Source organism: Embiotoca jacksoni, unplaced genomic scaffold, assembly GCF_022577435.1.
Source record: "Embiotoca jacksoni isolate LCO1_2020_lvr unplaced genomic scaffold, fEmbJac1.0.p SCAF_113, whole genome shotgun sequence".
Lineage (NCBI taxonomy): Eukaryota > Metazoa > Chordata > Actinopteri > Embiotocidae > Embiotoca > Embiotoca jacksoni.
The window spans coordinates 534,462-545,501 of NW_027185245.1; the positions used below are offsets into that span (position 1 = coordinate 534,462).

At 49.1% G+C, this 11,040-nt stretch overlaps 1 pseudogene; it reads right to left on the reverse strand.

Annotated features, from left to right (window-relative positions):
• Window positions 1–348: 348 nt before the first annotated feature.
• Window positions 349–11,037, reverse strand: LOC138194746 (axin-2-like; annotated as a pseudogene).
• Between the last annotated feature and the right edge of the window lie 3 nt (window positions 11,038–11,040).

Consider the following 11,040-nt stretch of genomic DNA (forward strand, 5'->3'; position numbering starts at 1 on the left):
CTCTCCCTCTCTCTCTCTCTCTCTTTCTCGTTCTTGCCCTAAAACACACGGAGGCTCTAGTGGCCAAATTAATGCTGCATGTTTTAATTTCCAACAGGGAGCATATTAAGAGCTGATAATTGATGCAAATCTGGCACAAATTTCTCATTGGATCCGACGATGCACTCTGCACAGCAGGGTGTGTGTGTGTGTGTGTGTGTGTGTGTGGTGAAGTTGTTCAACAAAAACACACACACACACACACACACCATCATCCCAATTAGAGCTAGACAAATCCATAAAACTCCCAATCACACACTCACACACACACACACACACACAAGAAAAAGATAGGAAGCAATTTGCTAATTTGAAAAATAGAACATTTTAATAAAGGCTACATCTCTTCATAATTACAATAATTAAAGTACCGAGGCATCTTTTCAATTGAGCTCTATAGAACGCATAATTTACAGTTTACAAGTGGAGCCAAGGAAGCCATGAAAAATATAAAACATAAACATGATGAAACGGGATACTAAAAGGCATAAAAATATCTTTTCAACATAAGGCCCCTTGTAAAAACCAAGGGATTAATAAGACCCTGAAAACTGGGTAAAGAAACATGGCAAGAATCCATGTAGGCACAGCTACTGTACTCAATTAAAACACCATGACCATAGTGTAGATCACCATCATCATCATCATCATCATCGTTATCATCTGCAGCTCATACTGCAGCTTCAAACACACACAGAGTAACCCAACTCAAAGTAACACTCTCTCTCTCTCTCTCTCTCACACACACACACACACACACACACACACACACACACACAAGCACATTGGGGAGCACAATATAGAGCTTTTTCTTGGTAAATATTAATATTGATATAAACACATTTTGGGGACTCAAGGACCTGTTCAGGGCAAGTTTCCTCTTCGTAAATATGTAGGCTATTTGTGCGATGCCTGCGCCACTGAAACAAAGGCACTAAGACGTGACAGATCAAGGCGAGCTGGGCAGAGTCCCAGAGTGGGGAATTAAATATTAATAGCATTTTTGCTTATTTTTTTTTTTATTTTTTTTTTTTCTCTTCCTCATAGCACACTAAGGGCCCTTCGGAGCAGACGGGGACACATCCACAAATAGCACTGCAGTAGTAAATATATTATCGAACTTTAAGTGATAAGAGAGCCATTCTCAAAGCTTCAGCAGTAAGCTCTCCAGCCAAGACACCCGACGTGTCCCGCTAAATCTCCAGGACCAGGAGTGGAGTTTTCAAAAGAGGTATTATTTATTTATTTTTTTAAATTTTTTTTTTTTTAAATTTTTTTTTTTTTTAAAGTTTACAGCTCAATATGAGGGGATAAAAAGGAATGAAAACCATTTCCTTTGCTTGAGAACTGGAGAACCGGAGCTCAGGAGGGAGAAATCACGGAGGTGGAACATTGGAGAAGCTTCTCCAACACCAAGCAGCTTGTCCATGGAGGAATATTAGGATTTGGGACAGGGATATTTCCAATAAATAGCAGTAGAAATCTTTACACAGCAACACGAGCGTCACAATACAATGCAATGTACATGTATATCTGCGTATACATATCGGTAATGTGCCAGCGAGTGCCCGTGGGGCAGACACGCGGTGCGGGCGGGGTTAGATGGGCTCTCAGTCTCAGATTAAACCCCGCTGCCCTGGCTTCTCTTGACGAGTGGTCATTCACCCAGAGTCTCTTCCGGAAATGCTTCCGTCCAGCGCGGTCGAGAATTTCTTCACTTCACCCGACAGCCCCGGTCACGTCGAAGTCTTGTCCCCGCTCGCATTCTCATCTTCCGCCCCGGCCCGTCTGCCCGAACCTCAGCTTTCCTTCAAACGACATCTTCAGCCCTGCAGTCTTAAGCTTAAAAACACACGGGCTTCAAGAAGGACATCCGCGGACGTCCGAAGCATCTGCGTAGTCCGCAGCACGGACTCACTCCATCCTCTCCACCTTGCCCAGGATCTTGCCCTCGTAGGTGGGCAGCAAGGAGCCGTCGTCCGACACCTCCTCGAACACGGCGCCGCACTCGAACTCGTCACTGGCCTTCTTGAAGTAGTACCTGCGACGAGAGGGACAAGAGAGCGTCAGCGCCCCAAAAAGCCGGCATTCACGCAAGGACAAGGGACACGACGGACGGACCGAAAGTCAAGAGATGTCAACGGGACATCCTCCGAACACGTTTAAATATTGAACGGAGCTCTCGGTGCCACGTTCCCGTGCTCGTACCGGACCTGGCGCTTCCACGCGTTGCCGCGACAACAGAGCAGGTGCGTTAGTTTTGGGTGTTATTATTTTTCTCCGCCCAACAGTTATTTTCGCCTGACGATACCTGCCCGCCCTTTCATTTTTTTTTTTTTTGTTACCAGAAAAAAAAATATCCTGTGATTCTGCCGAGCGCAGCTGAACTGTGTGTAAAAAAAAAAAAAAAAAGCAGGAGAGATTTACTGCAAACTCGCAGCTATAAAACAGCTGTTTGGTGATTAAAAACACAAGCTGCTTGCGTCAGGCTTGTTTTCACCAAGGGCCTCCTCCGGGTTTGGTTTTTTTCCTTTTCGTTTTTCTCATCTGATTTCTGACACACACGAAACCCGGAGCTGCGGAAGAGTCGCCGCCCGCTCGCACGGTTCGTTTACGCACCGCGGCGCAGCGCAGCGCCCGTTCCCCGCTCAAACCCACCGAAAACAATCGGGAGCTTGAACTGATCCGAGTCCTGACGGTTCAGCCCGTGAATTACAAACTGACCGGACCGTGTTCGGAACATTTACGAACTTGGAAATACGTCCTGAGTTTTGAACAGGGGGGGGGGGGGGGGCTCCGGTGAGCAAAGATGTCTCGTTCGTGCTGAACGCCTGTTGCTTCGACTCCTCTCCTCCTGTTTCTTTATGTGTTCGTGTACTTATTTACTTGTGTATTAAACTGATGTACGCGTTTATCTGCGTGTGGGCGGGGTGGTGGTGGTGGTGGTGGTGGGGGGAGGGGGGGGGGGGGGCTAACAGTGGGCCAATTAGACCCGTGTGCAAATGAAGGGGGTCCTTTTGACAAAGGCTAAAATTTCAGGTGCCTGCAAGTCTGCCTGTCATTTACTCTGCGACATTTACACACACACACACACACACACACACACACACACACACACACACACACACACACAGGGGGGGCTTTTCGCTCACTCCTCATCCCTGGTTCATTATTACAGGGACAAAGAGAAGAACCCAGGCAAAGTAGAAGAGGAGGAGAAAGAGAAAGCAGTACACTGTGTCCTTCCTTACCCCTGTTGATAGCATGAGCTCTTGCTGAGAGCCATAGGAAGGGCAGCTGACGGACAACTTTTTGTGTGTGTGTGTGTGTGTGTGTGTGTGTGTGTGTGCGTCGAATCTAAGGAGGGGCTTCTCGTCAGCCATGACTTCACTGGGCCATAATGATGCAAACCCCCCCCCCCCCCCCCCCCCCCCATCCTCATTTAAGAGGAAGAGAAAGCAGCAGGGGTGGGTTGGTTTAGCAGGGTCTCAGAATCCTCTCATTAACTATGTAATGGAAAAATGCCTCGATTTGCTCCGTGTGTGAGGTGACTGGAATGTAGGTATGTTTGTGAGCTAGCTGCACATGCAATACTTATAAAACTGGAGCTATAGTCTTTAAAAAAAAAAAAAAAAAACAATACTGGCGGAGGTGCCTGGGAGTGCACACGTGTTAATTAGCACGGGGGAGGTCACTAATAATAATAATAAAAAAAAAAGCAGCAACAGGAAGACTTCAACTAAATGGGATACAATAGGCGTCTCTCGGGAGGATCGTGGAAGTAAATAAGATAAAGTAGATGAACGAGATGAAATGTAAAAGCTCAAGACAAGACACGCCTCGTAACGGTTTCCTCCTTTTCTATGAGGAAGAAGAAGAAGAAGAAAAAAAAGTTCTCATACTCTTTATAAAAAAATAAATAAATAAATAAATTAAAAAAAAAAAACTTCAAAAGAGCCATGATCTTTTTTGCGAAGGGAGACAGACAGAGAGAGCCTGAATTTCCACTGGAACATGTTTTATGTGGCTAAGTCTGCACCCCCCCCCCCCCACCCCCCTCCCCTCCTCCCTCCGTTTGCACTGACATCTGGCACCAATATCGTCTGGCAGGGCCGAGCAGTACTGTTCTTTGTTGAACCGCTGCCATGTTGAAATGACCCAACTCCACACATTCTCTGGCTGCTATTAAAGCGCCGCGCGGCTCTCTTTCCAAAAAAATGTGGATGGTATGACACAGGAACTGAGACAGCGAGCCAGAGAGAGAAGAAGAGGGATGGAGAGGGGCGGGAGGGAAGGGGGGGGGGCAAACAGACAGATGTGGAGGACTCATAGAGCTAAGTGCTTGTCACATTTGTTGATCCAAAAACGCTGCACACATCTGGGCAGGAAGAACTGTCTGTAAGTTATTTTGCTTTTTTTTTTCTTTCCCCCTGTTCTCTTCCAGTTTGATACCTGTAATTATTAACACAATACTCCAGCCATGCTTATCCTGGAGACCGCGGTAGTCTAAACAATAAATGTTTGATCTTTTTTTTTTTTCCCCTTCAATGCCCACTGGAAAGAAGCAAAGTAGAAAAAAGAAAAAAAAAAAAAAAAATCACTCTCCGCAAACACACGTCGGAGCTGGGGGGGGCCTCAGTCAGAGCCCTGTAGTCGGGCAAACAAGCGGATCTGGCATTTAACAATCTGCCTTTCAAAAATATCCATAAAATGATTACAACATGTGTAAACATTGTGCACATTCAACGCGAGCACATTCATGGGCGCGCGCTCGCGCGCGCACACACACACACACACACACACACACACACAGAGCAGAAGAAAAAAAAAAAAAAAAAAAAAAAAGAGGCCCTGATAACATCAGTGAAGAATTTGCACGCTGGCCATTTGTGTGAGTCTTTGTTGGTTGAAATGAAAGGGGCTGGGGCTTCAAAGCCATGTGTATTAAGTGTGCCTTAGCATGGAAATCAATACCAGATGGGACCCAAATCGCTGCAGTTCAAACTCTCCCACTAACCCCCGCACCACCCTCCCTCCCTCCCTCCCGCCCTCTTGTCCTTTCCTTTTTCATCGCACCCCTCTCCACACGCACGCACGCAAAAAAAAAAAAAACAACAGAGGCCTGACACACAGGCTGCACGCACACACACACACACACACATCAAAAACAAAACACTGATAACAGCCGCTTCACACAGACACGGAGAAGCAACATCAGGTCTTCAACGGGCGCCGGTAGTGAATTTTTACCACTAAACAGAAGAGCCTGAAGTTTTAGCGACCCGGCGAGCCGACGGCCGAGGTTCTCACCGCAGTCCGGGGCTGCGACCGTGTTCATGCAGGAAGTCGTATTTCGATCTCTCACGTCAGTAAAAGCACCACGACAGCGGTGCGCGAACACACGCGGACGTCCCGCGTGAAAAATCCCACTTAAGTTAAAAAAAAAAAAAAAAAAAGTGCAGAAATATCGCGACGTCGTTAAGATTGTCAACGGCGAAGCATCGGCGTGTCAGCAGCACGTTACCGCCGTAGCTGTCGTGGGTGGAGCCAGTTTGAACTACTTTATGTACAGGCGCAGCAGATTAATGTGAGGGGTTGACAGTTGATTACTGGGAGAGGAAAGAAGAAAAAAAGAACAACAACGGTCTGATCCACAAATCTGTTTTCAGTTTTTTCTCTAATCTTTGATTTTTTTTTTTTGGGGGGGGAGATATTAGACCATTTGAACATTTATTGAAATGAAACCATGTGAGAAGATTAGAGGGGGGGAAAAAAATAAATAAATCCCTATTTGGTGGAGATGTTAATAACTCGCACATCTGAAATGCGACCCCGACTTCGCACTGATTTTTGCAAGACGTCAAAAACAAAAAGGTGGTATAATCTTCAGCAATGTGTTGCTGTTTTTAAAAGCTTGATATACGATCCATCTGGTCAAATCTTCATCTTAAAATGAACTACAGCTGTAAAAGAAACGTAGTGGAGGGGAAAGTGCAACATTTCCCTCTGAAATGTAGTGAAGTGGAAATATAAAGTAGCATCGAATGAAAACACTCAACTAAAGTACTCCAAATAATACTTAAATTTTGTACTTGAGTAAAATGCACTTAAGTTACTTTTCAACACTGATAATCCAACAATGTCCCGCATAAAGGCCAACAAACTGAACTCTGATAACCAAAAGTTCATTGACTTCACGTCATCAAATTGCCTCTCGTAAAACTTTAACTGTGGATTCGAAACGTCCCCTCCGCGCGCTCACACCCAAACAAACGGTCGCACACCTGTAGTTGCCCTTCTTGCGGAGCTGCTCCTTGAAGTGGCCCAAGGTGAGACTGTGGCTCTTCATGGTCCTCCGGTAAGGAATCTCCTCCCCGCAGAAGAAGTACGTCACCACCGTCTCCCCCGCCGCATGCACCACATGGCTTCCCGCACCTTTCTTGCACTCCTTCAACCTGCAGGGACACACAAAAGAGGGAGAGAGAAAGTGTGTGAGAGGAAGAGGACACCCTTATGATCATTTAAAAAACAACAACAACAACAACGACAACATCCCGATCGCAACAGAAATGACTTCTAAAGGACTCAAAGTGACGATCTGCTGGTTTACAGGCAAGAGCGTACAGAAGACGGTGCTCGGCTAGAAATACAGTGGCAGAACCCTGTGAGTGAGTGACCCGGGTGTCATCGGTAAGTGTGTGCTCGTGTGCGCGTGGAGAAGGGGTGCAGTTGTTATCAATTCCCCTTCAGCCGTGTCCAAGGCTTTGTAGGCCCCACTTCAGAGGACCTCTCTCTCTCTCTCTCTCTCTTTGCTAAGCTCTGCTCGCCCCAGCCGACTGCCAGCTCACATGAAGGACAGCCAATAAAAATGATACATATATATGAAAGGGATGTCTCAGTCAGGTGGTGCAACGACTACCAAGCTCCCCACACACACACACACGCACGCACGCTGCGCGCGCACGAGATCCGTGCAGAAAACGCAGAGGCAGTTCCAGGCCTCTGCATGCAAAGCTTAAAATAAGTTCCCTCTCCTGAGTGAGCATATGTGCGATACGTAGCTTTGCACAAGAGTACTCGTGTATCTGCGGTGAGCGGTGCAAGTGACATGTCGGAAGAGGTAAAAGGGTCGAAGTACACTGGTAAGTTGGAGGCTATGGCTGTGAGGAGGAGGAGGAGGAGGAGAAAGGAGGAGAGGTGAGGGCAAAGGACGCTAGAGGCATCGTACTCTTCTGATTGGAGGCTGGGGGCTCGGCCCGAGGGGGGCCGGGCAGGGCTGGTGTTGACGAGCGACAGAGGGACGGAGCCCCCACCCTGGACAGGCACTAGGTGGGTCTTCTCTCGCTGAAGACTGGACATCGGATGCCTGCGGAGAGACGTGAAATAGAATTGACGATAAAACCGTGACGTCAGCGTATCGGACGGAGAAAAAAAAAAAACGAAATCTGGTTATGGTTGGAAGTCCACAGATCAGGATCCGCTCCTCCGGGTTCCACGCACCTCTGCTTGGCGGTCTTGGTGGAGACCTCCTCCAGTCTGCGGCAGGCCTCCTCCAGCTGGGCCAAAGTGTTGGGAGGGGGCAGGGGAGGCATAGCCGGGTCCTGGATGAACGGCTGGGCCGGCTGGTGGCCGCAGTAGGTGGCCACAGCTTCCGCCGCCGCCCCACGTGTGCGTACTGAGCGGAGGAGCCCCCCGAAGGACTTCTTGGTGCTCTGGGTGCTGCGGAGCAAATGGTGAGATAAGTAAGGCTACGTGCATCAACGACGTGAACAAAGGACATTTTTAAGACTTCCAGTAAGCCTCAAACACCCGAGCACCTCCGGGTGTCAGCCGGCGCTCACCTGTGAGACTTGTGCCTGCCCTGTCGTTTGCTCTCCAGGATCCACTGCAACACATTCTGGGCGGGGTCTGCCGTGTCGCTGGGCAGCTGCAAGGGCCCGCCGTCCTCCGTGCACCTCTCGGCCACCCCCGTCCTCAGCCCCGGAACGGCACACGCGTCTCGATAAAGAGCTGGAACGCAACTGCGCGGGAGAGAGGGAGCGGCGCGGTTTAGTTTTAAAACCGTCGACGCAAGAAATAAAAAAAAAAAAAAAAAAAAAAAAAAAGGGGGCGCCTTCGTCTTGAGACGTGTTTGGAACTGACCCCAAACTGCCGTCCGTTGAGGCGGCCCCGCACATCTCTCTGCCGAGGGCTGCGGCTGCGCTGAGGTAAGTGCTGGCAGGGCTGGCACTCGCCGCTGCTGCCGGGAGCAGATGCCGTGCACCCTGAAGGCCCGCCTCCCTCTCAATCTGCTCTTTGGACTTGGGACTGCCGTGATGGTGGATGTAATGGTGGTGGATGTTGTTTTGTGCTCTGCCGGCTCACGAGGGGTCCTGTTGGGGCCCAGGGCCAGAGTGAACGCCGTTTGGTCAGGACTGGAGGACGGAAGAAGCGGAGGGCCCGGTCCTCACCAGGGCCTTGATATCCGAAGCCGGCGCAGGCGAAGGGCCGGCGCTCCGGGGAGCCGGAGCGAGGGGAGTGCCGGATCACGGCGGGGGAACTGGCAGCCGGGGGTTTTCAGGACCCGGGAAAGGTGCTCATCCAGGATCGCCCTGCGGGTCCTCGTCAGACGAGCCGGAGAGGAGGGCCAAGGGGTGGGGGGACAGCTGGGGAGCGCTTCCCCATGATCTCCGTGTCTTCTCTTTCTCCTCCTCCTGGTCAAAAACAAAAAGCATCCAAAAAAAAAAATCATCAGCTGACCGAAAAACACAAAGCGTTTCACGCCCACCCAGTAAAGAACCAATGTCACACAAACCTCCTGAATCTGCTGCAGCCTCTCCTCCAGAGACAGTGATGGTGTCCTGCTCCCTCTTCAGGTTCTCCAGGCGGGAGATGAGCTGGGCTGCAAACTCCGCCGGCTCCATCGGGACCATCTCCTTGGGAGGACGCCGAGTACGCTTTGAGAAGAGAGAGGCGCATTATAGCGACGGTGGAAATCCCTTCATCTCCCCACAACTTCTTACAAATACCCGCCACACTCTACATGCACGCGTCGCTTTCCAACGCCGGCAGCCGTGATCAGGGCGCTCCCACCGGCACCCGCAGGCTACAGGACTGTTTTAAAAGGGTGGCAGGGCCTGCTGAATGGTCATGCTGGGTTAGGCCTCGGCTGGTTCCTTCTGTCATCATCAGCAGGCCTCTTTAAAGTCAGCTCACTTCAAAGGCTTCCTCGTCAAATATCAAACACTCAGTGGGGGGAGAATAGAGGGTGGCGGCGGGAGGGATGGAGGGATAGATTGATGGGAAGCAGTGGCTTTACATCTAGGAATAAAAAGCCACGTATCGACAGGGGGTGGAAGAGAACTCCGGGGAGGAAAGGATGAGGGATAAAAAAAAGAAAAAAGAAAGAAAAAAAAAAAAAAAACAGGGGAGAAGTTGAGATGCAGAGATGTGAGCTCGCAGGAGAAAATGAAGAGAGGAAAGGATGGAAGGGAAAAGATAAAAGGTGTCAAAAAAAAGGATGCGAGATCAGAAAGGTTGAGGTAATTTATTCCCCCCCGCCCCCCCTCCTCCCGGTGACACACTGGGCACCTTTAATGGTACAGTATAGCGACAGTATGAAAGAGTGCGTGCACGCACACACACACATCTTAAATTATTTGCATTTTTGCACTTGGGCTTTCTTGATTTTTCCTCTTTTTTTTTTTTCTCATTTCTCATATCCCTTTGTAGTGGGGATAAAAAAGAAAGTGAGAAAAAAAAAAAAAAAAAAAGGGGCTGTCTGATGGTGCCTGGGGCTGGTGCATCATGGGAATGGCAGCCATCGCCAAAAATCAGACGGGAAACAAAAACAAGAATAAAAGCAAAAAAATAAAGCAAAAAAAAAGAAAAAGAAGAGGGGGTGGGGGGGGGGGGGGGCGGATAGAGAGAGGAGCGGCAAGATCCAACAGTTGCTGCGAACCCTCATCATGTTGAGAAAATAAAAAAAAAAAAAAAAAAAAAAAAGAGGGTTACATCCAGTTTATTTTAACAAGCTGATTGTGCTGCTGTTACTTCTGCAAGTCGTCCGTCTCCTTCCTCTCCCTCAACCTGAACTTCGCTTCTCTTGAGCCGTGAGCTACCAACTCCCCTCTGACCCACGGAGAGCTCACATGACATGCTCAAACTCTTCCCTCAGATCTTTCACTTTTAGGGGGTGGGGGGGCTGGCTGGCTGGCTGAGCATTTGTGTGTGTGTGTGTGTGTGTGTGTGTGTGTGTGTAGGGGGGGGGGGGGTGGCAGTACTGCTGTGAAAAAAAAAAAAAAAAAGGGGGCCAGCTCTGTTGGAAGTTGTCACTTCCCTGTGCGTTTGCTCCATTCATCCATGGATCAAAGCGCTGCGTTGTGCGAATGTCTCTGAGTATCTTTGTGTTTTTTTTTGTTGTTGAGGAACCGGGCTGATTTCAGAGCCCTCGGGATAAAGCGGGCAGAGATCTTCCTCATCTCTCGCCATTCTCCGTATTTACAGCATCGGCAGGGGAAGGAAAAACCCCGGTGTGTTCCGAGCGCTGCGGCGATAAACAGCTTAGAGACCTCCCCGTCTCCCACAGACTTCAAGGAACCCTAATGGGGGTGTAGGTGACACCAAAGGTCTGGTGGGGGGGCTTGTGTTTGTGTGTGTGTGTGTGTGTGTGTGTGTGTGTGTGTGTGTGTGTGTGTGTGTGGGAGGCTGGGTCTTTGACGTTACTCTTCAGATCTTTGCTGGCGTTGTTGAATTTGAGAATGCCAAATACAGTTTTGCGCGGAACTATTCATAGAACCAAGAGAGACCTGGAACAGAGGGTGGTATGGAAATTATACTGTGGGACCCCCAGCTCAAAAAGACTTCTGAGCATGTGTATGAGCGGTTATGGATGTGTGTGTGTGTGTGTGTGTGTGTGTGTGTGTGTGTGTGTGTGTGTGTGTGTGTACTTACAGGGAAAGCAGGCAGAGAGACTTGGCTGTTCATCCTCATGTTGCGCGTGCATCTCTCTGTGTAACTGTT